The sequence below is a fragment of the Tiliqua scincoides genome, chromosome 12, assembly GCF_035046505.1.
Source record: "Tiliqua scincoides isolate rTilSci1 chromosome 12, rTilSci1.hap2, whole genome shotgun sequence".
Classification (NCBI taxonomy): Eukaryota; Metazoa; Chordata; class Lepidosauria; order Squamata; family Scincidae; genus Tiliqua; species Tiliqua scincoides.
In genome coordinates, this window is record NC_089832.1 from 16454811 (window position 1) to 16478162 (window position 23352).

A 23352-nucleotide genomic window follows, 5' to 3' on the forward strand; every position below is an offset into this window, starting at 1 on the left:
TATCTATGGGAAACTTCTGAGAAGTTCTGATCTTCTAGGGATTCCTCTAGGGATGAACGGTCAGGCATAAGTTGTTCTAGTTCTCCATTTCACTGAAGCTTGGTGTGGCAATGGGACTGTGAGATTGATGTCTGGAGTCAGTGATGGGCTGAGTGAGGGCCAGTGACCTGAGGTGCTGTTGGTGGGTGGCTTGCCTGTAGACCGGTGCCCATCCTTTCTGGATGGGATTGCACGTCCCCTAAAGCAGGGATTGGCAACCTTTTTGGGAAAAGGGGCCAGACATTTGGCGATGACATCATCGTGTCATTGCCAAACATCTGGGTTGCCAAGCTTCTGGAAGTGGCTGTGTGGTGCTCTGCTTGGGAAGCAAAACCTCCCACCCAATTTGTTGCACGCTGGACAGGGAATGCTGGAGCCGCATTAGAAGACAAGCTTAAAGGGTTAAGATGGAAGGGTTAATATGAACTTAATATGCATATGTTAATATGCATTGAAAAGAATAAAGTTTTTTTTTGTTTGACCTTAACTGGCTTAGTGGTAGAGGCTTGTGTGTGCATCTTTAAAGAACAACTTTCTTTTGAGTGACACTTTTGATGTTCCCATAGTTTTTATGAGGTCCCTATTTTTGTCCCTTTTTTGACCTGAAAGTACCCTAAAGTCCCTTAAATAGACCTGAATATGAAGTAAGGGCTCCGAGTTATTTGCCAGGAACAGGAAGATCCAGAAAACAGGACCTGTGTTTGGTCAATAAGGAGCACATGAAATTCCTCATTGAGTTGCAGAGTATGATGTTCAGCAGTTATTTAACTTCGCCTCTATTTCTGCTACCTTGCTCTTTTTAAATCAGCAAGAGTGAAGCTGGACTTAGCTTATATTCTCTCTCATCCACATTGGATAGTTCCGTAGGTAGGAGAACTATTGGAACCGTGAAGTTTCCTTGCATGTAAATATGAACCTCAGGGGTTTTGTTAGGGGTTAATGTTTGACCACCGTGGGTGAAGATGTTTGACCATCTTGTGAGTGTGACTAATTCTGTGACAGGGAATCATGGAAAGAACTTATTTGCCAAGAGGGGAAGCATATACTTGGGGGCTGTAGGTTTGCGAGCCCTGCCCTGGGTAACATCCAGGGTTGGCTAGATCAATTTTGGCTGAGGTCTTTTAGCCATTAGAGGACCCACTTGGGTGGGCAGGGTGGCAGTGTTCAGTGTGGCACTGAGAGACGGTTGGGAGGGAGTTGGCATTGAGGGACTGTTGGCATTGAGGGAGCCAGTGCCTGAGGGCTCCAGCAACCTAGGACTGGCACTTTTTAAAGATCCCAAGCAATCATACCTCTTAAAACAATTGTAACTTTTGTTCCATTGTCTACACCCTAAGAACGCCCCTTGTGTTTGAAAGGGCCAAGTTGGCATTGGTTCATTTCTGTCTTCATGTATCTCTCTCTTCTCTTCTGCTTTTCTTTCAACATGTTTCGACAGTTAGAATTGCCTGGCCTCCTGCAGGCCATTTGAGGACTCTGCCTAACGAAGTGAGCGATGGTTGGTTTTGGTCCTATCTGAAAATGACAGATGTCCCATTTCTTCCTAATGTGAGAGACACTGATCTACGCTCAGTGGCTGATATCCAAATTCTGCAACTCTGCAGAGCTGTCTGGGGGTGGGAGAGAGAAAGAGAAGGCATACTGATAAACCTTGGCTATATTTGCAAATAAAATATAGTATGGCAGTGGTTCTCAAACATTTAGCACCAGGACCCACTTTTTAGAATGAGAATCTGTCAGGACCCACCGGAAGTGATGTCATGACCGGAAGTGACATCATCAAGCAGGAAAATTTTTCACAATCCTAGGCTGCAATCCTACCCAGACTTACCCAGGAGTAAGTCCCACTTACTATCATGGTTAAAAGAATAATCATAGTAGCTTGTTAAAAGTACAGGTCTTGTCCCAGTTCCCCAAATGCAGTTACATACCATGGTAGCATCAAGTCTAATCTACTAAAAATAAAATATTGGAATGAATTTTGATCCGCCTGAAATGGGCTCGCCACCCATCTAGTGGGTCCTGACCCACAGTTTGAGAAACACTGCAGTATGGTGATTTTTATTTTTTTTAATGCTGAGAAATAACACGCTTAGCCAACTCTACCACAAGCGCTGGTAAGCTAATGGTGGCAATTGGAATGTAAAAATAGTTTTTTTATAGTAAGGGATGAAGCTGGAGAGAGGCTCTCCAGAGCTACCATAGTTGGCAACCTTCAGTCTCGAAAGACTCTGGTATCGCGCTCTGAATGGTGGTTCTGGAACAGCGTCTAGAGTGGCTGAAAAGGCCGATTCGGGAGTGACAATCCCTTCCACACTGGGAGCAAGTGCAGTCTGTCCCTGGTCTGTCTCCCTGGCTATGGGCCTTCCTTCTTTGCCTCTTAGACTCAGGCTGTTGGCCAAGTGTCTCTTCAAACTGGGAAAGGCCATGCTGCACAGCCTGTCTCCAAGCGGGCCGTTCAGAGGCCAGGGTTTCCCACCTGTTGAGGTCCACTCCTAAGGCCTTCAAGATCCCTCTACCAGATACACGGATGATCCTTCCCCCATTCCAAGTCCCCAGCTAGAGAGAGGGGCTTGGGCTTCTCTGATGACCCTTCCCAGAGGGCAGTGGAACTCTTGAAATGGCAAGTGCAATTGTGGTATCCTGGGTATGTGAGCATGTCTTGGGATCTCCAGGTGCTCGTCCTGATTACGCATGGTGGTAATAATGAATATCGCATGGTGGTAATAATGAATATCGTAACTACGGTAATCTTTTCTAAATGCTCCCTATGGGAGTTACTGTTGGCACAATGGCGGCTTTTCAGTGCGATGGAGACTGTGGCTAGAGGGAAAGGAAATCCCAAGTTATAAATCTTGTGACTTGTTGCAAAGCCACGCCTGTCCCAACCCAGCACAGTTGCCTTTCTTGTTTGCAACAAAGCAAGGAAATTTAATGTGCCCTCGGGCGATGGCAGACTGAAGGTACTGCCAAAGACACACTTGGTTACTTGCCACCTGAGGAATGCTTTTTGCAAGAGAAACAATTTCATGTTAAGTATTTTAAGGTCAAGTGGTGGGGTTTTTTTTTGTCCCTCTATAGCTCTTGTTAGCAGGGCCATCCCAGCCATGAAGTAGGTGAGGTGGGGCTACCCTGGGCGATGGATGAGCCCAAGAAGCATGTTGGCTAAAGAGGCTCAGTAGCCCTGCTGCAGCCCAACTGGAAAAGAGGCAGTAAGGTATAATGGTTAGAGTGTCAGACCAGGAAGACCCAGGTTCAGATTTCCTCTAGGCCAGTGGTTCACAAACTTTTTAGCACTGGGATCCACTTTTTAGAAGGACCATCAGAAGTGATGTCATTAACCTGGAAGTGAAGTCATGGCCAGAAGTGACATCATCAATTTAGGCTTCAAAACTAAGCTGCAGTTAGTCAAAGGTCCCATTTCACAGCGCACTTGCGCTGTTATTTTCCGTAGCTTGGAATTCAAAGCCCTAAAGTCAAAGCAGAATGCAGACTTGGACCCTTCTCCAACCTCACGGCCCTCTCCCCTTTCCAGCGACCCATCTACCCACCTATTCAGAGCAAAGCACCATGCCTTTCTCCCACCAGGATGTTGCCCTGCCCAGCAGCTCTGTAACCTGTGTTTACAACGGTTACATAGGTGACTGACCTAGATGCTGTGTGACCCATCTGAAATTGGCTCTTGACCCACCTAGTGGGTCCTCAAGTGACGAATGCATATCTGTCAATGCGCTCTTTTAACCATGGATGTTGTTGTGAAAGACAGTGGGAATCCGGAAACCAGCTGTGTGCCATTACTAGATGTCATGGACAAGAGATTTCCATCATCTCTTCTGGCCAAGGCTGACATGTATGGCTTCTCTTCAGAACCTTCTGATGACAGCCAAATATTTTTTTGAAAGAGTTGATGTAAATATGAAATGCCTTTTTTGTTTAAATTGGGATTTTATTTCTGAAGTGAACCTTAATGAATTAATCTAACTTCAGAGCTGGCAATGAGACTGAGTACTGTTGATGGGTTTGGTCATGCTTGGAAAATGTCCTGGTTTGGAATGTGTTGCAGAATACAGGAACTCTGGAAAGAAGCAGACTCTTGACTAGTTTTTGAGGCTTTCTTTGGGAAAAAAGATTACCACGATTTAGACTAGAACAGCGTTTCTCAAAACTGTGGGTCGGGACCCACGGGGCAGGCTGGGACCTGATTTCTGGTGGGTCGGGTGATGGAAAGATCAGATAACTAATGGCCTCAAGCCCTGAGGCCATTGAAAAATCAGAGAGCTGCTAACTGCCCAGCAAACAGCTGAGCCCATGCAGTTTGCAAGCTTGTGTCGAAAAAGGGAGGTAAATTTCTGAGTGTCTTTTCCCAAGTCCATCAGTGATGGGGAGCCTGGGCAGGTGAAGACTGGATCACATAACTAAGCCCCTCAAGCCTTAAGGCTATTCATTAAGGTTGCCTCATTATGAGAAATTGATTGAGGGTTTTTCTTTAATAAATAAAATATTGCTTGTAATTAAATAGATATGTCTTTCTAGATCGCCTTTTCTTTGTTTAAGCCTCTTAAAGCCAGATGGATCCTGATAGAGGGTCATTTTAAAAAGTGGGTCCTGGCGCTAAAGAGTTTGAGAACCACTGATCTAGAGCAGGGGTGGCCAAACCCCGGCCCTGGGGCCACATGCGGCCCTCAAGGCCTCTCAATGCGGCCCTCAGGGAGCCCCCAGTCTCCAATGAGCCTCTGGTCCTCCGGAGATTTGTTGGAGCCCACACTGGCCTGACACAGCTGCTCTCAGCGTGATGGCGACTGCTTGACCCCTTGTGTGGGCTGTGGGATGAGGGCTCCCTCCACTGCTTGTTGTTTCACGTCTGTGATGCAGCAGCAGCAAAGGAAAGGCCAGCCTTGCTTTGTGCAAGGCCTTTTATAGACTTTGAGCTATTGCAAGACCTTCATTCATTCATATAAGTGCCACCTCTAGTATATTAATTTATGTAAATTTATTCAAATTTTAAATGTGAATTAATTCTTTTTTTCCCCCGGCCCCCGACACAGTGTCAGAGAGATAATGTGGCCCTCCTGCCAAAAACTTTGGACACCCCTGATCTAGAGGAAAGGAGATTATAACTCTTGACGCATGCAGTAAAAGTGGAAGGGGAAATGATAATGATACTGGCTTGAAGGCGTCCTTGGTGGGTATGGAATAATCACAAACTTGCCTCAGTAGGAATGGTATAGTGGGTCCTTGGTAACCATAGTGATCCATTCCAGGAACCCCATGAGTATAGAATTTGCAGATAGTGAAATCTGTGCTGGGGGTGTGGCACTGACAAACCAAAAGTGTCTTTCAGAAGCCTCTGGGAAGCCTTCTGAGACTTCCCAGTTACACCTGAAAGGTGCTTCCGGAAAGTCCTCTTAGACCCTCTAACATGGCCTCGGCCTCCGTTGATATTCAAACCCACAGGTGTCAAGCCCGCAGATTAGGAGGACCCATTGTGTAAAATCTGGGTGCGTTGGCACGGAGCTCTTTTGCGGTGGCTTCCGAGGTGTGCAAACTCTTAAAGCAATTGCCGCAGTCGCTCACAATCTCAGTTTGAGCGCTTGAAAATGCTACTTGATACTCCAGAGTAGCAAAGCGACTACTGCTGGTTGCCAGCCTGGGAAAAGAGCTCTGTCGGGATAGCTCATGCCAACTTTGCTGGAGGCGCATGGTGCTTGCGAGTGAGGCGGAAGTGTAACTAGGGCGGGCGGACAGTGGGGCTTGCCCTGGGTGCAGCCTGAATGGGGATGCCAAATGGGCTCGACACTGTCATGGAACATACTGATACGTTGAAATGCAGGTGTTCCCCGGTATCCGTAGATCCAGTTATCCGCGCTTCTCCATGCCTCCCCGGTGCTCATTACCTTGCTGCAAACCTTCTTGCTTTTACAGATTGCTGAAATGGGAACCCAACCAGCAGGCAGGCAGATGGGCTTCCTGTTACTGTTTCGGCAGTCTCTCCCTCTATCATGCCGCCTGCTCATCACAGCCCCGTTTTAGCGACCTGTGAAAGCCAGAAGGTTTTTTGGCAATCTGTAAAATCAAGAACAAAGGCAAGGTAATTGATGCAAGGGAAGAACCCTATACTTACTGTAGGGTTCCCTCTTATCTGTGGTATCCATGGGGGGGGGGAGGCAGGAACAAATCCCCCCAGATACCAGGGGATTCCTGTAACGGTAAATGTTTCCATGCCATCGAGAAGGGAGGTGTAAGATTCCACACCCTCAAGATTCCATGCCAGATGTAAGAGAGGGCACCAGGATGCGGGTCTTTTGTTGTCTTGTGACGCCTCCCTAAGGCATCTGGTGTGGGCCACCATGAGATCCAGGAAGCTGGACTAGATGGGCCTTTAGCTTGATCCAGGGGGGACTCTTCTTATGTGTTTTTAAGAAGATGTAGCAGAACTGGCCTGGTTTTCCGATGCCATATGAGTTGTAGAATGATGTAGTTGGCAGTCATCTAGTCCAACCCCCGGCTTTATGCAGGCAACTGCTGCAGCATCCCTGATAGGTTGCCATCCAGCCAGTGCTTACAGTTCTCTCAACAGTACGAGGCAGATTGTCTCAGAGCCAGACAGCTCTCACAACTAGGAAATTCTCCCTCCTGCTTAGCCAAAATCCACTTCCCTGTTGTTTCAACCCTTCGGTTCCAGCCCTGTCCTTAGGAGGCAAACAGAGAGCAGTCCTCTCTTTCTGTGATGCAACCCTAAAGATGATTCCCGTATTTCCCCTTAGTCTTCTCCAGGCTAAACTTACCCAGCTCTCTTAAACATTCCTTATGGTTGGTCTGTCAAACGGGAAGTGACCGGGAATTTGTGTATCCGTGGATTTGCATATCCGCAGGGACTCCTGAACGGATCCCCCACCGATTAAAAGAGAGGACTATATATGTTGAGTCCAGCGCTGTAATTTGGTGGTCTCATTATGTTCTTGTTCTAGAGCAATGTTTCTCAACCTGTGGGTCAGGACCCACAAGGCTGGTCGCAAGCCAATTTCATTTCCCTGTGCATTTTATTTTTAATATCTTAGACTTGATGCTGCCATGGTATGTGACTGCATTTGGGGAACTGTTACAGATCTGTGCTTTTAACAGGCTACTATGTATTAGCTTTTAACAATGAGAGTCAATGGGGCTTACTCCTGGGTAAGTGTGGATAGGATGGCAGCCTTTGGAATGTATGGGAAATCTTTTTTTAAACAGATCAGCAACTGCTTGGGAGGGTAGGAGTGTTCTTCTTTATTTTATATTTATTGTAAACTTTTAATTTACTTGATTTTATTTTGTCATAGTAGGGGGGTGCTAAAAGTTTTCCTGCTTGATTATGTCACTGCTGACCATGACATCACTTCTAGGTTCATGACATCACTTCTGGTGGGTCCAGGAACCAAACCCTTGTGGATATGGGGACACACACACAATGTAATTGTTCTCTTGTAAGAGAGCTAAAGGCCTCTTTCTTTACTACATTTAATGTTTAACTGTCTCCACAGCAAGGTCCCATTCGTTGCTTTAATGGCTTCTATCCTGGAGAAGTTGGGATAACCAAGTCCGTGGGCATTAATTGGGCTTAAACTAGTCACAACCGGTTTGTCTCCTTGGTTTCAGTGTTTAAACATGGCTTACTTTCTTATTAACAAGTCACCTTTTCAGACACAAATGGTAGTTTACACACACACAAAAAAAGGTGAGTCTACAATTAAATCAAATTACAACCACTTAAAAGTAATCCATTTAAACAGTTATATAAAAGTAACAGCATAAATCTGGTTTCCAAATACCTGGCAGAATAAAAATGTATTTTCCTGCCTTTGAAATGAGGCCAAAGGTAGAGAGACAGACTTCCCAGGATTTTATAGCTCTGGGACCATTACAGAAAATAATTTGCTCCTGGTAAGTGACCAGCTTGCCTCTCTAGAAAATGTTACCTGGGGCAGGGATGAATGGGCAAATCATAAAACCCGAGAAAAAGGTGCCCCCCTCCCAAGGTTCAAAGAGTGTAGACCATGTAGATGTGAAACATTCTGTATGGGGTTCAAAGTGAATTAAATCCAGGAGAGCAGCTCAGTCACACCAAAAAATAGGACTGCCAACTCTGAAGCTATTCCCGGAAATTTTTTTCTCAGCATGATGTCATGCTGGAAGTGCATGGAGGCCTGATAACATTTCTAGGATTACTTTCGGTCGACATCTGAAGATGAAAGCTGATTCCTGGAGACTCCAGGCCAATCCTGGAGGGCTGGCAAGCTTACCAAGAAGGTCCAAGGCATTTTGGGGCTGTTTTGGTTCCCGTTATTGAGCCGGTTCAACAGATGTGGTACAGTTTGGCTTTGCTACGGCTGGTTGTTGCAGTGTTTTGTTAATGACATTTAGCAACTTAGTCTTCCTCCAAGGAAATTGGAGAAGCTGTGGGCTTCCCTTAGGTTGGGGAATATGCAGGTGCCTGAGCCCTTCAGTTAAGTGGGGATTGGCAGTGGGCAGAAAACTGAAACTTAGATGTACAGAAGCAGAAATGTGTTTCAAATGTCTTCCCTATCTCAAGCACTTAAGCGGAGGACTTTGTCCCAGCGTCTGTCTACCTTCAGTTTTAAATGCATAGAATTGAAATGGCCATGGGGTGAACCAGAGAACAAAGGTGGCTTCTCTCGCCAGTTCCTATGGGGATGTCTAAGAGCACTGTACAAAACACACAGTGTGGATTATTTAGCAGTCCTTGGATTAAGAACATAAGAACAGCCCCACTGGATCAGGCCATAGGCCCATCTAGTCCAGCTTCCTGTATCTCACAGCGGCCCACCAAATGCCCCAAGGAGCACACCAGATAACAAGAGACCTGCATCCTGATGCCCTCCCTTGCATCTGACATAGCCCATTTCTAAAATCAGGAGGTTGCACATACACATCGTGGCTTGTAATCCGTAATGGATTTTTCCTTCAGAAACTTGTCCAATCCCCTTTTAAAGGTGTCCAGGCTAGACGCCATCACCACATCCTGTGGCAAGGAGTTCCACAGACCAGCCACACGCTGAGTAAAGAAATATTTTCTTTTGTCTGTCCTAACTCTCCCAACACTCAATTTTAGTGGATGTCCCCTGGTTCTGGTATTATGTGAGAGTGTAAAGAGCATCTCCCTATCCACTCTGTCCACCCCCTGCATAATTTTGTATGTCTCAATCATGTCCCCCCTCAGGTGTCTCTTTTCTAGGCTGAAGAGGCCCAAACGCTGTAGCCTTTCCTCATAAGGAAGGTGCCCCAGCCCCGTAACCATCTTAGTCGCTCTCTTTTGCACCTCTTCCATTTCCAACGGATTCGTTATTGCAATGGACCTTCACTCCCATCTCTAGGTGCCGAAGCAGAATTAGTTTGGCTTCTGACCAAGCCAAACCACAGCTGAGTACAAGCGACAGGTTGCAAACTTTCTGCACAAACTTTCGGCTTGGTATGTTAGTTTTGCAGTATTGTGTGTTAACTTGAGGAACCGGGCAGAGTATCCCGTTGCAGGGTTGGACGGTTCGGGAAGGGGGGTGGTGTTGGGACTGTAGTGTCATCATTGGGTAGCACCCTGCCTTCCTGCTCTCTACCTGGGTGCCACAGGCATGGAAAGTCTGTCTTTCCACAGGGGCCCCTGAGCCACAGCTGGTGGGTTGAGAATTAGCTTGAGAATGGCGGAGACGTGCCATGTCTTGTAAGGGTGTGCTGCTTTAAAGATATAGAGATAAAAATCTCAAATGCTCCTTGCACAATAAGTGTTCTGCTTATGTTTAGTGTTCTCTTAGGCGATGTCTGTGCTACAAGTATGTTTTCTATAGCTTTGGGCGGCACTGTGAACAGCCTCTGTTATCTTCTCCCCCTCTTCCCCCCCACCCCGGGGTATCTAATGCGTGTCTTTCTCTTTATTTGCCTCTGCTTTGTCTCCACGTCCTGGACACTTAAGGTGGTTCTCTTGGCTGTGTGGGTGGGCTTGTTGATCTCCGGCATGAACCAACTTGGAAAGGACTGTGACTCTGTGATAAAATACCTGCTGCGCGTGCCATTTCAATCCCTGGCATCTCAGCCTAGCTCAGGAGTGCCAAACTTGGATGGACTCAGGGGTGTCAAACTGGTTTCATACAGTGGGCCGAAGTGCGTTCACGGTGGCTGCCGAGGTCCAGAAGTGATGTCATTGAGCTGGAAAGTGATGTCATTAGGAACTCATTAGCTGCAAATGAAGGGAAAATATGCAAATCTTGGCCATATTTTCAAGATATGGGAGAGCCCAATTATCGTTTTTATCCTTTCAGCAGTGACAGCTGTGAGCAGCTGATGTTGGTGCTAGGACAGCCCGTGGGACTGATTAAAAACTCTGTGTTCGACACACCTTGACTAGGTAGCTCTGCCTCGAGACCTTCAGCCAGTCGGTGTAGACAGTGCTGCTGTAGATGGACTTCTGATTCAGGTGGACTTTGGGTCCATATGAACCTTCTCTCAGTTCTCTAATAACTGTGCAACTGAACACTTTCATCACTTTCCATGGGATGAGATGAACTCAAATGCACGAAAGATTATACTGAAATAAAATGTGTTAGTCTTTAAGGAACAGAACACTGTTACCCTGCAGATGCCCGATCTCGTCTGATCTCAGAAGCTAAGCAGGGTCAGGCCTGGTTAGTACTTGAATGGGAGACCGCCTGGGAATACCGGGTGCTGTAGGCTTATACCATGATCTCGGAAGCTAAACAGGGTCAGGCCTGGTTAATACTTGGATGGGAGACCACCTGGGAATACCGGGTGCTGTAGGCTTATACCATGATCTGGGAAGCTAAGCAGGGTCAGGCCTGGTTAGTACTTGGATGGGAGACCGCCTGGGAATACCGGGTGCTGTAGGCTTATACTCCATAGTCTTTCGAGACTGAAGGTTGCCAACCAGTGTTTAATGTGCTACACAGGGGTGTTGCCAGGTTCGGTCAGGTTGCCCACTGGCTGAAGGACCACTCCCAGGAGACAACGATCTTGGGAGAAGGACCCTCCCCTCCTCATTTGTCCTCCTACAGTGGTACAGCAAGGCAACACTTCCCCCTTAAGTACAGATGCCTGTGGGTAGGCTTGGTGGCTTAGAATATCACTGGTAGCTGGTGCTTCATTGAAAAGCCTGTTGCTCTGTGCTTAGCGTTGGTCCAAGTTCTAGTGTCTCCCAAGGGGAAGCAGCATTTGGTGCGCTGCCTTACCTGTTGCTGTGGCAGCCACTTCTCCTGCTTCCTGGACTAGAAAAGGCAGAAGTGGGAAGGAGAAGAGTGTGTTGAGTAAGAAAAAAAAAAAGCATCGGTTTGGCCCTATCATACCTAAATTTTGGGGATACGGCATAGCCTCACTAGTGAATGGTTCAAGCATGGTGTAGACTTCCTCACGAGGAAGCTGCTTGAACCATTCACTAGTGAGGCCATGCCGTATCCCCGAAACTAGACACGATGTGTCCAAACAGATGCCGTGCCTGGAATCGGCCCTCCAAGTATACCCAGGAATAGGTCTAGCTGTGAAGACAGCAAAATACTTGTTGGCCTGTGCAAGCGATTCCTCGCACATGGAAAATTGGCACACCGGTGGAAAGTGCATGCGCCAAGCCTCCGCCTTGACACTCTAGCTTTCTGTAGGTGGGAAGCTTTCACGGGGGAGCCTTCAATCATGTCAGCTGCCAAGTGCAATTGGAAGTGGTGCATTCCAGGAGCTGGTTTTCTGCATGGGCAGGAGCAAAGGAGACCTGGGTGGGAGCAGCCCCAGATGGGAACTTTGGCAGTGTCGATCCGAAAAGCAACACAATTTGCTCTTCATTAAAGCCGCAGCTGGGGTGTGGAGGCTGGGAGGGAGTGGTTTCCCAAGGCCACCTGTGAGCTTGTGAAAGAGGCAAGAGGCGAGCTCAGCAAGTCCTGGTTGGGCCTCTTAGCCAATACCCATGTGAGGGGATGGGTTGTGAAACTTCTTGCTGCAGAGACCTCCACCCATCGTTGTACTGTCCTGTTGCCATATCTGTTGCGGGACCGAATCTGGGATCTCCTCTGCCTGGTCATTGGCCAGCAGCAACTGGTTTCCAAGGATCATTAGGAAAGGTATTGAGAACAAAACGGCTAATATTATAATGCCGTTGTACAAATCTATGTTAAGGCCACAACTGGAGTATTGTGTCCAGTTCTGGTCGCCACATCTCAAAAAGGACATAGTGGAAATGGAAAAGGTGCAAAAGAGAGCAACTAAGATGATTATGGGGCTGGGGCACCTTCATTACGAGGAAAGGCTACGGCGTTTGGGCCTCTTCAGCCTAGAAAAGAGACGCCTGAGGGGGGACATGATTGAGACATACAAAATTATGCAGGGGATGGACAGAGTGGATAGAGAGATGCTCTTTACACTCTCACATAACACCAGAACCAGGGGACACTCGCTAAAATTGAGTGTTGGGAGAGTTAGAACAGACAAGAGAAAATATTTCTTTACTCAGCGTGTGGTTGGTCTGTAGAACTCCTTGCCACAGGATGTGGTGATGGCATCTGGCCTGGACGCCTTTAAAAGGGGATTGGACAAGTTTCTGGAGGAAAAATCCATTACGGGGTACAAGCCATGATGTGTATGTGCAACCTCCTGATTTTAGAAATGGGCTCTGTCAGAATGCCAGATGCAAGGGAGGGCAGCAGGATGCAGGTCTCTTGTTATCTGGTGTGCTCCCTGGGGCATTTGGTGGGCTGCTGTGAGATCCAGGAAGCTGGACTAGATGGGCCTATGGCCTGATCCGGTGGAGCTGTTCTTATGTTCTTAATGTGAAACTGTCTCGTAGACTATCATAAAGACATCCAGACACCAAACCAATTTTCATTGCCTTTTTGAAAATGAGAATATTGGACATCTTTTGGGCTTTAGAATAGTGGTCTTCAACCTTTTTCATCCTACCACCCCAATAAATAAATAATGAGACTGGGGACCCACTGCCAATCACAACCCCCTCCCGGGACCCTATCTGCTCATCCCACCTCCATCACTGCCCACCTGCCTGCCTTTTCCCCTCCACCTCTTGTGTCTTCACAACAACCCTGTGAGGTAGAAGCCGTTGCAGGGAGCTGCGGGGCAAGACAGCTAGAAGAGGCTGTGCAGGATTCTATCCAGGACATGGTTTTGATAAGAAAGTACCGTGATTGGATGGGATCCAAGCCCTCTCTTGCACAGGCTTTTGAAAAGGGTGCTGTGACCCCCCCCCCCAAAATGAGGCTTTGCCACCCCATTTGGATCACGACCCACAGGTTAAAGAACGCTGATAACAAAATAAAAACCGGTGGTATAGAAAACCACCTTTAGAAAACCCATGATCTCAGAAGCTAAGCAGGGTCAGGCCTGGTTAGTGCTTGGATGGGAGACTGCCTGGGAATACCGGGTAGGCTCGGTCATGTCGTGAGAATGGATGATGGGCGGATCCCAAAGGATCTCCTCTATGGAGAACTCGTGCAAGGAAAGCGCCCTACAGGCAGACCACAGCTGCGATACAAGGACATCTGCAAGAGGGATCTGAAGGCCTTAGGAGTGGACCTCAACAAGTGGGAAACCCTGGCCTCTGAGCGGCCCACTTGGAGGCAGGCTGTGCAGCATGGCCTCTCCCAGTTTGAAGAGACACTTGGCCAACAGACTGAGGCAAAGAGGCAAAGAAGAAAGGCCCGTAGCCAGGGAGACAGACCAGGGACAGACTGCACTTGCTCCCAGTGTGGAAGGGATTGTCACTCCCGAATTGGCCTTTTCAGCCACACTAGACACTGTTCCAGAACCACCTTTCAGAGCGCGATACCAGAGTCTTTCGAGACTGAAGGTTGCCAACCACCAGTATATCAGAGAGGCTGCAGTGAGTTGCCTACGGTATCCTCTGAGGATCCTGCATGTGGGGGGGAGCTTGTGATGTACAAATTTGCATATCATTTAAACAAACTCTAGATTTCCTGAAAAGCAAATTATGCTGGATGCCAACCACTGAAACTCAAGCCCCACATGTATTTATATTGGGATGTTGAGCCTGGAGAGGTGGGAACTGGAGAGTGTTGTATTTTCAGCCATCCTTTACAGTTGCTTGATGCGGGTCCCGTTTATTCTTGCGTCTTCGATGAGGACTTCCTGTTGACTTGCAGGACTTCCTGTCCACTTGAGTTCTACCTCTTCGGTGGGATTCTTGATGGGGCCGTAATCTGGTATCGGCAGAGGTGGGGGGAAACGGTTCTATTTTTTTATGGATTTCGGTGTTTTCCCAAGTTAGAAGTGCAGAAAGCGGCCTTATGTGTTTTTATTTGAAACTTACATTATAATGACAAATTATTACACCTTTAAAAGTGTACTGGGTAGGTGGTATAGGTGGTGTTGTGTCAGCAGCTGCAATCATTACCTGTGCACCCCCCACTAAATAATAAATAATTACCAAATAAAATGTTTTTTTAGAGGTTTTGGGGTTTTTTGTTTTTATTTACAGTGCAGGAAGCAGTGCTATGTGTTTTTATTTTGTTATCACCATTTTCTCCCATCTCCAGGTATTAGAAATGAACCCAAGACGATGCTGAATTTGAGGGAAGCGTTTTCCAAAAGCAGGGGTGCCCAAACCACGGCCCGGGGCCCACTTGCGGCCCTTGGGGGCTCCCAATCCGGCCCGCGAGGAGTCCCCAGCCTCCAATGAACCTCTGGCCCTCTGGAGACTTGCTGAAGCCCATGCTGGCCCAACGTAACTGCTCTCAGCGTGAGGATGACTGTTCAACCTCTCACCTGAGCTGTGGGACAAGGGCTCCCTCCACTACTTTATGTTTCACATCTGTGATGCAGCAGTGGCAGCGAAGGAAAGGCTGGCCTTGCTTTGTGCAAGGCCTTTTATAGGCCTTGAGCTACTGCAAGACCTTCATTCATTCATATAAGCTCCATCTCTAATAAATTCATTTATGTAAATTTATTCAAATTTTAACGTAAATTAATTCTTTTTTTCCCGGCCCCCGACACAGTGTCAGAGAGATGATGTGGCCCTCCTGCCAAAATGTTTGGACACCCCTGTCCAAGAGGATGAAAAACGCTCTTAAAAAAAAAAGTAGAAAAAGCAGCTTGTGATACTTAAAATCTGAGCAAATTCCATCTGTTTAAAAACTGCACGCTTTCTTCTACCCTATTTTTGCCATTAACAGCCCAAACCTATCCGCACTTTCCTGGGAGTAAGCCCCATTGACTCTAATGAGATTTACTTCTGAGTAGACGTGCATAGGATTGGGCTGTAAGATGGCTGATGATTCTGTTGGAGTAATAGGCAATCTTCAGTCTCGAAAGACTCTGGTATCGCGCTCTGAAAGGTGGTTCTGGCACAGCGTCTAGTGTGGCTGAAAAGGTCGATTCGGGAGTGACAATCCCTTCCACACTGGGAGCAAGTGCAGTCTGTCCCTGGTCTGTCTCCCTGGCTATGGGCCTTCTTTCTTTGCCTCTTAGCCTCAGACTGTTGGCCAAGTGTCTCTTCAAACTGGGAAAGGCCATGCTGCGCAGCCTGCCTCCAAGCGGGCCGCTCAGAGGCCAGGGTTCCCCACCTGTTGAGGTTCACTCCTAAGGCCTTCAGATCCCTCTTGCAGATGTCCTTGAATCGCAGCTGTGGTCTACCTGTAAGGCGCTTTCCTTGCACGAGTTCTCCATAGAGGAGATCCTTTGGGATCTGGCCATCATCCATTCTCACGATTCTATTCTGTTGGAATAGGTTCAGAAATTGGCACTTTTCAGATGTGCATAAAGGGGAGGATGGGGACAGACCGAATCAAGACAGCAACTGCTGGCTCTGGCCTCTGCATGCATGTGGGTACATGTCTGAATCGGCCTACGTGCATAGTTTTATGTGTCATGTGCGTAGTGGGGGGTGGGGGGAGAATAGCTAGCAGGCTCAATTTCTCCTTCTACGCAGGTTCAGGGGAACATCTTGGAAGCTGCTTCAGCTTTTGATATATGAATTGGTTTGGTTTGACCTGGGCCGTGGTCTCTACTGGTGATATATTCTTGTGTGCATCTGCTGTGTAAGTTAGTGGTTGAAGAGGCAGTTGAATGTCCCACTTTGATTGGATGGTCCAGTGGGTGGGTAGGTTTTTCTTTTTAAGTGCTATTTTATAGGTGTTTGGACTAGTTTCCCTTCCTCTCCCCCGCCCCCAATCTGTTCAGGCAAACCTCACAGTGATCCTACTGAGCTGACTTGCTTTGGAGGAGAGAAGCTGGCCGCCGATAATTGGATGCCTTGAGGTTGCTTTGACCCATTGTGTGGGTTGCGTGCTCCCCGTCCGGAATGGTGGGGGACTCGTATTGCAGCGAAAATGTCCCCGGCAAGTCCGAACAGATTGAGCATTGTGCGGACTTCAAAGGGACGGCGCTTCGGGATGTAAAGGGACCTTTGCGGTGTAATTTTAACCTTTGGAGAACCACGCTGGTCTAAAGAATTCCCTCTAGCAATATGGCCTTGGAGAAATTTTTTCTTCTTGTTTTTTTAAGAAAATAAACCTTGAAAGCCCCCCCGATGAAGTCTTGAGAAGGTTTTGCAATAATGCAGTTGTGGAACTGAATCAAACCTCCTTCATGTGAAACATTTAGTCGTGTGTCCCCGTCCCCCCTGGAAAGGGGGCAGGGCCCACACTGGGTTTTGGTGCCCCGCTTGACAAGGCCTTCCATGAGGGCCTCCCCCAAATTTGTTTATTTTTTCCTCATTGTTATATTGCCCTTCATCCATGCCATTCAGGGTGGCGTACACGGTTCCTTGTCTCCTTTTGTACTCACAACAACCCTGTGAGGTAGGCAAGACTGAAAGATAGCGACTGGCCCATGGTCAGCCAGAAAGCTTTTGTGGCTGAGTGGGGATTTCAGAACCTGCTGCATTTTCTAGATCAGTGATTTTCAACCTTTCTCATCTCCTGGCACACTGGCAAGGCACTAAAATGGTCAAGGCACACTACCAGGTTTTGGACAATTGACAAGGCAACACCATGCTGCCAGTGGGGGCTCTCATCTCCCATTGGCCCTATTAATAAATGACCTTCCCCCAAATTCCTGTGGCACACCTGTAGACCACTCGCGGCACACCAGTGTGCCACGGCACAGTGGTTGAAAATAGCTGTTCTAGATCTAAGTCCAACTCCCAAACCACTACAACGTCAATGGTATCTAGCCTGGCCTGCCTGTTTTGCAGAAGGGGGGGCAGCAGCCCATTTCTCAGTAGCTGGAAGATTACCACAAGCTCTTGATCAGCAATCCCCCCTCCTCCCCATGAGCCAAGAATGACATCAGGAATGCAAAATGGTTTTTGTTCATCGGGGGTTGGAGCACCTGGGCGTTCTAAATAGATCTTGTGACTGGCGAATGGGCCAGTAGTACTGCCCACTGTCACCCTAGAAGCTTTTGGGGGCCACTGGAGTCAGAAGGCACCTGACCAAGCTCCTGAAGGTAGCAGTTTTTCAACCTTTTTCATCTCATGGCACACCAGCAAGGTGTTAAAATTGTCAAGGCACACCATCAGTCTTTTTTACTATTGACCAGGCACACCGCACTGCCAGAGGGGTGAGGTGCAGCTCACATCCCCCAATGACCCTACTAATAAATAACCCTCCCTCAAACTCCCGTGGCTCGCCTGTGAACCATTCGCGGCGCACTAATGCGCCATGGCTCAGTGGTTGAAAATCGCTGCCTTCAGCAGTGCTCATTACATTGGTCAAGCAATCCACTTGGTTGTCCTCTTCTCCTGGCCTCCACATACTTGAATGGGCATTCTTGGGGGGTCTCTGTGTGCCCCCTCTTCTGTGAGGTGCCCGGGTGTGGATGGGGAGGGCCAGAGAAAGTAGGGCTGGGGTACCATTCTCAACCAAGAGAGGGTTGCTGCCATACAACAGTGAGCATTGGGGGTGACTTCAAGAATCAGGCAGGTGAGTCTACTGGGTGTGGACTCTTGTCCTATCCCCCATGTCTAGCGTGGCCAACCTTTCTGACATGAACTTCATAAGGAGCTCCTATATCAGTTATTTTTCAGAGACATAAGAACATAAGAACAGCCCCACTGGATCAGGCCATAGGCCCATCTAGTCCAGCTTCCTGTATCTCACAGCGGCCCACCAAATGCCCCAGGGAGCACACCAGATAACAAGAGACCTGCAAGGCCTCCTGGGAATTGTAGTTAAGAACATAAGAACAGCCCCACTGGAGCAGGCCAAAGGCCCATCTAGTCCAGCTTCCTGTATCTCACAGCGGCCCACCAAATGCCCCAGGGAGCACACCAGATAACAAGAGACCTCATCCTGGTGCCCTCCCCTACATCTGGCATTCTGACTTAACCCATTCCTAAAATCAGGAGGTTGCGCATACACATCATGGCTTGTACCCCATAATGGATTTTTATGGGCAATGTACATGTACATGGGCAAGAATCCATATTTCCTCCTATAAGCTGGCAACTGAAGGAGGCAGACCAGGAGACATAACCCTCCATTCTTGACCAAGAAATATGATGGTGGGGAGCTTGTGGTTTTTCTAGGACCCACACCCTTGTGTAATGAGGGCTATTACCGCTGTGAAAAATGAACCCTGTTAAAAAATTGGGGGCAACTCTTGTGCAAGGCAGGGGTGGGACGTGCGACAGATTTTATTGCGCTAAAGTGCCCTGTACGGCGACTCTCTGTCTCGGTCCCGAATAGTTTACCCAACTTGGATAGAATTATAAAAACGAATGAGTTCGGTGAGAGGGGAGGGAAGGAGAGACTCCAAAGATAAAATCCAGCCTGGGCTACTTGGAGGGTTTAAGGTCTCTTGCGCAGGGTTGCGCTACGCTTAACGGGAGACGGCGTTAACGTATCCGACTTTCAGGCGCAGATGGATCTGTGCGCTGGCCTGTAACAGTATATTGTTGTGTTCAGTAGCTCTTCCTCTGCCTGTCAGAATGTCTTTCATTTTCCTGGTAGTTCATGCCTGGGCAGGTGGGAATCCCCTCTAACAGAAGCTCTGCAGGTGTTGAGCTGAATTTCACCTTGTTCGTCTCCCCCCCACTCCCCGCCCTGGCGTGCCTTCCTTTTATTGTCCTATGTTGTTTCTGGGAGTACAACTAATCTCTGTTGTCTCGGTGAATTTGGGCTGACTTATAAGGAGCCTCTTGTGAATCTGACAGCAGGGAGGAGGAAGGTAGCATCTTATGAAAGAACTTCTGTGGTTCAGTCAAGGACTCTGGAGGCCTGAAAGAAAGAAAGAGGATTAGCAGTATTTTGAACCAGTGAAGGTACACACAGTCCTCTTGCCCACTTACCTGAGAGTCAAAAAGGATATAGTGGATAGGGGCCCCCCCCATACCTTGCGTGCCCCATACCTACCTCTGCCTTGGTCGCAGAGGGCTACGGTGTCTAGCTTTCTTCAGTTGCCTCTGGAAATGAATGGGTAGATTGTGCAACCCTTTCAGTGCTGCTGCGATAGTCACATTTCCCATGATGCATCTTATTTATTTACTTATTTATTTTAATATGGTATGTATATGCCGCCTTTCTCATAGACACAAGTCACATAGACTCAAGGTGGTTTACATAGGAAGTCTGTCCATAAACCCCCCCCCCCTTTTTTCAAATGGGGTTTCTAACAAGTGTTGTCCTAGGAGAGAAACTCATTAAAAGCCCCTCCATTTCACTAGATCAGCCATTTTCAACCACTGTGCCGTGGCACATTGGTGTGCCGTGAGTGGTGTGCCACAGGAATTTGGGAGAAGGTCATTTATTAGTAGGGCCAATGGGGATGGGAGCCTCCCACTGGTAGCATGGTGTGCCTTGACAACTTTAATGCCTTGTCAGTGTGCCGTGAGATGAAAAAAGGTTGAAAATCACTGCTCTAGATGTTTCCCTTCATGGTGCAATCACCGTCCTGACTGCACAGCTCTAACATTCTCCAGGCTTCCACAGGCATCTGTAAAACACCGTTCTGGTATTCATGTTGTTACCCATTTCTTGTCTGTTGAGTCCTCCATATTCCCTCATCTCTAGCCAGTGGCCTCTGGTAACCATCCTAGGTGATCCTGCTTAGCTTTTTCAGTCAAGGCTCCATCTAGTCCAGCATTCCTTAGCGGCCAACGAGATGCCACTGAAAACTCACAAGCGGATAAAACTTGAGCCTGAGCACTGGAGGTAGAATGTGATTTATCACAAGAAGCCACGTCTTCCATGAATTTGTGTCTCTTTTCAAACCGTCTAAGCTAGTGGCCACCATCTTGTGGCAGTGAATCCCGCAGGCTAATGATTGCTGAAGAAGTACCTCTTTTAGCCTGCCCTTAAATCTCTTGCCGTTCAGTTTCTTTGGCTGGTTTCAGTGTTGTGAGAGAGGGAATAAAATCTGCTCTCCGCCTGCTCTCTCCGCATTCTCTCCTTACATAAGTTGTAAACTCCCCTACTTAAGAAGAATGTGATTTGCTAAGCCACTTCACTGGAGCTGAGATGCTGCCACTCGCTTTCCGCGAACCTTTCATTCAAAGATAAAGAGGCTTTGAAGTCTTTCTGCAAATAGTTTTTGATGTTGTAACACTCATGGCAGTACTATCTTCCTACAGGGGGAACAACGTGTGGTTGGAAGGTAGCTAGTCTGGGATGATGTCTTGGATTCTGGCTGCATAGATTAGGGGAATCCATTCAGATAAAGAAGGTGGCCAGTTCTTGGAAGACTATGGCCCTTTGGCCCAATATTGCATCCACTTCTTAAATTCTGGCTAGATAACTACTGCCTCCTTATCAAAAGAAGAATCATTCTGATCATTGTGCATCCTTGTGGGTCAAAATACCAGGTGTTGGATGCTAACCAGGAAAGGTATGCTTGAATGAGATGCTCCTGGTATAGCAGTATGTAGAAAGTGGGGTGGGGAAGAACAGGGGAGGAGAAGGAGGAGAGCCAGGAATGGTGTAGTGGTTTAGGAATTGGACTTAGACCTAGAAGTTACAGGTTCAAATCCCTGTTCAGGCATGAAACCTCCTGGGTGACCGTGGGCCAGTCCCTATCTCTCCGCTTGCCCTGCCTCACAGGGTTGTTGTGAGGTCAACAGGTCAACTCCAGAACCACTAAGTTGGATCTAAGTCCAACTCCAGAACCACTAAGTTGGATCTCAGTCCAACTCCAGAACCACTCTAATGTCTTGGCTCCCAAAACACTCAAGTGGACCCATCCGCTGATCTAGACTACTCTGCAGGCTGAGCTGAGGAGTTGCTGGTTCACCTTCAGTAGAATTGTGTCCAGGTTGCCTTTGCTGCTGGAGAATTTCTGTGTTTTGTTATTGTGTGCTCATTCTGGTTTTCAACCTGGCAATGAATGCCATTGAGAGACTTCAGTGGCTTTAGAGGCTGGTGGCTTGAGTCCATCACTGTTGGGCTGAAGCTTGAATTTTGCTAGCCTTATTGGGTCTTTCCAGCAAGTGCTGGGAGACTTGATCAGCCAATTCTTCGATAGGATGGTGTTCCCAGGACCTCCTTTGGAGTGGGAGGCCTCCTGGGACCCATTAGAGGGCGATTGTTGGTCCTCTTCCCAGAACCTTCTCTCTGGGGCCTTGCAGAATTGGCTGCTTTTACCTTATACTTAGTTTGCATGAAGTTCTGCTGAGATGTACAGTGGATCATCATTGGGGAGGATGTGGTGCTGTCACAACTCGTTTCATTTACAGTAGTGGCCACAATGGTGGAAACCCTTTGAAACTTCCACGTTTCGCAACTTTGCAGGCTTATAGGAACTGTTCTGTTTCACTAAATGCAAATGTTTATATATCAATTGAAAGAATTTGATGCTGAATTTAATACCAAAGCCAGGATTCAAATATCTGCAGTGCAGAAAAAAATTGTGCTGTGAATACCACAACCATGACAAACCCACACTACTATCAGCATTAATGGGTAGCCTTTATGGTTTAAAACAGCAGCACAGTTACATCTCATTGAGCCAACAAGTGTCTGAAGCTCTTACCTTTGCTATTAGGTGGTGCCAGGGAGCAATTATGGCCTCAGTTAATTTGCCTTTTATTTGATGGGCATCTTATTTGTATAAAGTTTTTCAAACAGTGCCACAAATTTCCTGTTGGGTTCAGGTCAGGGCTGTTTCTTGGCCAGGTTAACAATGGAATGTGAGCCACTGTTTGCATACAGTGGGTTCCCCTTATCTGTGGATTCAGAACCCACTGATTTGACCCACTGTGGGTTCCGAGACCATGGCTGGAGGGACCCACAGAAGATCTCCTGGTGTGGCCAGAAGTGCCTTCTGGTTGCTTCCAGAGGCGTTCTGAAGCATGGAGAGGCCGTGCGCATCTTCTGAAGTGCGAGGAGGCAATGGAAGAATCCAGAATGGTCTCTCAGAGGCTTTCTGAGGCTCAAGAAAACCGCGCATAGCCTCCCCGTGTCTCGGAACACCTCCGGAAGCAATGAATGAGATGCCCATCAAATAAAACCCACTGGCTTAAAGTACTTTAAAAACTGATTGGAAAATCAAAATCACTAAAATCAAGGTGGATTCTTTCTCCAGTTGTCCTTTAAGGCTTCTGGTATCTTCTGAATAACAAGGTCCTGTGACTTGTAAATGCATCAATATCCGAAAGAAGGAAGCTGATTCTCTTGAGTCTATGAACTTGCAATCAAGTCTTGTTAAAATCTCTCTCTCTGCTCTTTCCGCTGTGGACAATGGGGAAAAAGAGCATGCTGGACTTTGTTTCATGACTGTGGCTGCCCTTAGTTCTCTGTGCCTCCTCAAAGGTCTTCATGGGGTAAGAGGTAAAGAGAATTCAGGGTTACTAATTTACTTGCCTGCAGTTGTGATCATTAGGCCGGATCCTGAAGGATGTTTCCAGCACTACAGACTTGGAATCCCGTCTATACGTAGTGTCAGAGGAGCCGAGTCAAGCATTGGTCCATCTAATTCTCACTGTGACCTACTGCAGTGATGTGCTGTGGCACATTGGTGTGCTGCAGGCGGTCCGCAGGTGTGCCATGAGAGTTTCGGGGAGGGTCATTTATTAATAGGGCCATTGGGGGATGTGAGCCCCCTGTTGGCAGTGCGATGTGCCTTAACAATTGTGAAGAAACCGATGGTGTGCCTTGACACCTTCTCAGTGTGCTGTGAGATATGAGAGATTGAAAATCTCTGGCCTACAGTGATGGGTAGCATCTCTCTCTCGGGGTTTGGACTGGTGTTTGTGACCCCAATCCAATCTCGAGATGCCGGGAACTGAATCTAGGACCTTCAGTATGTGAAGTCAGTGCTCCTTCATGGAGCTATGGCCCCTTCCTCTGTTGAAGTCCCAACCTG

At 47.6% G+C, this 23352-nt stretch overlaps 1 protein-coding gene and 1 pseudogene across 1 annotated transcript in view; both read left to right on the forward strand.

Moving 5' to 3' along the window:
- The window catches only part of COL4A5 (collagen type IV alpha 5 chain), a 115222-nt gene that overhangs the window by 15192 nt on the left and 76678 nt on the right, over nt 1-23352 (forward strand). The window lies entirely within an intron of this gene.
- Nucleotides 10640-10758, forward strand: LOC136663479 (5S ribosomal RNA; annotated as a pseudogene).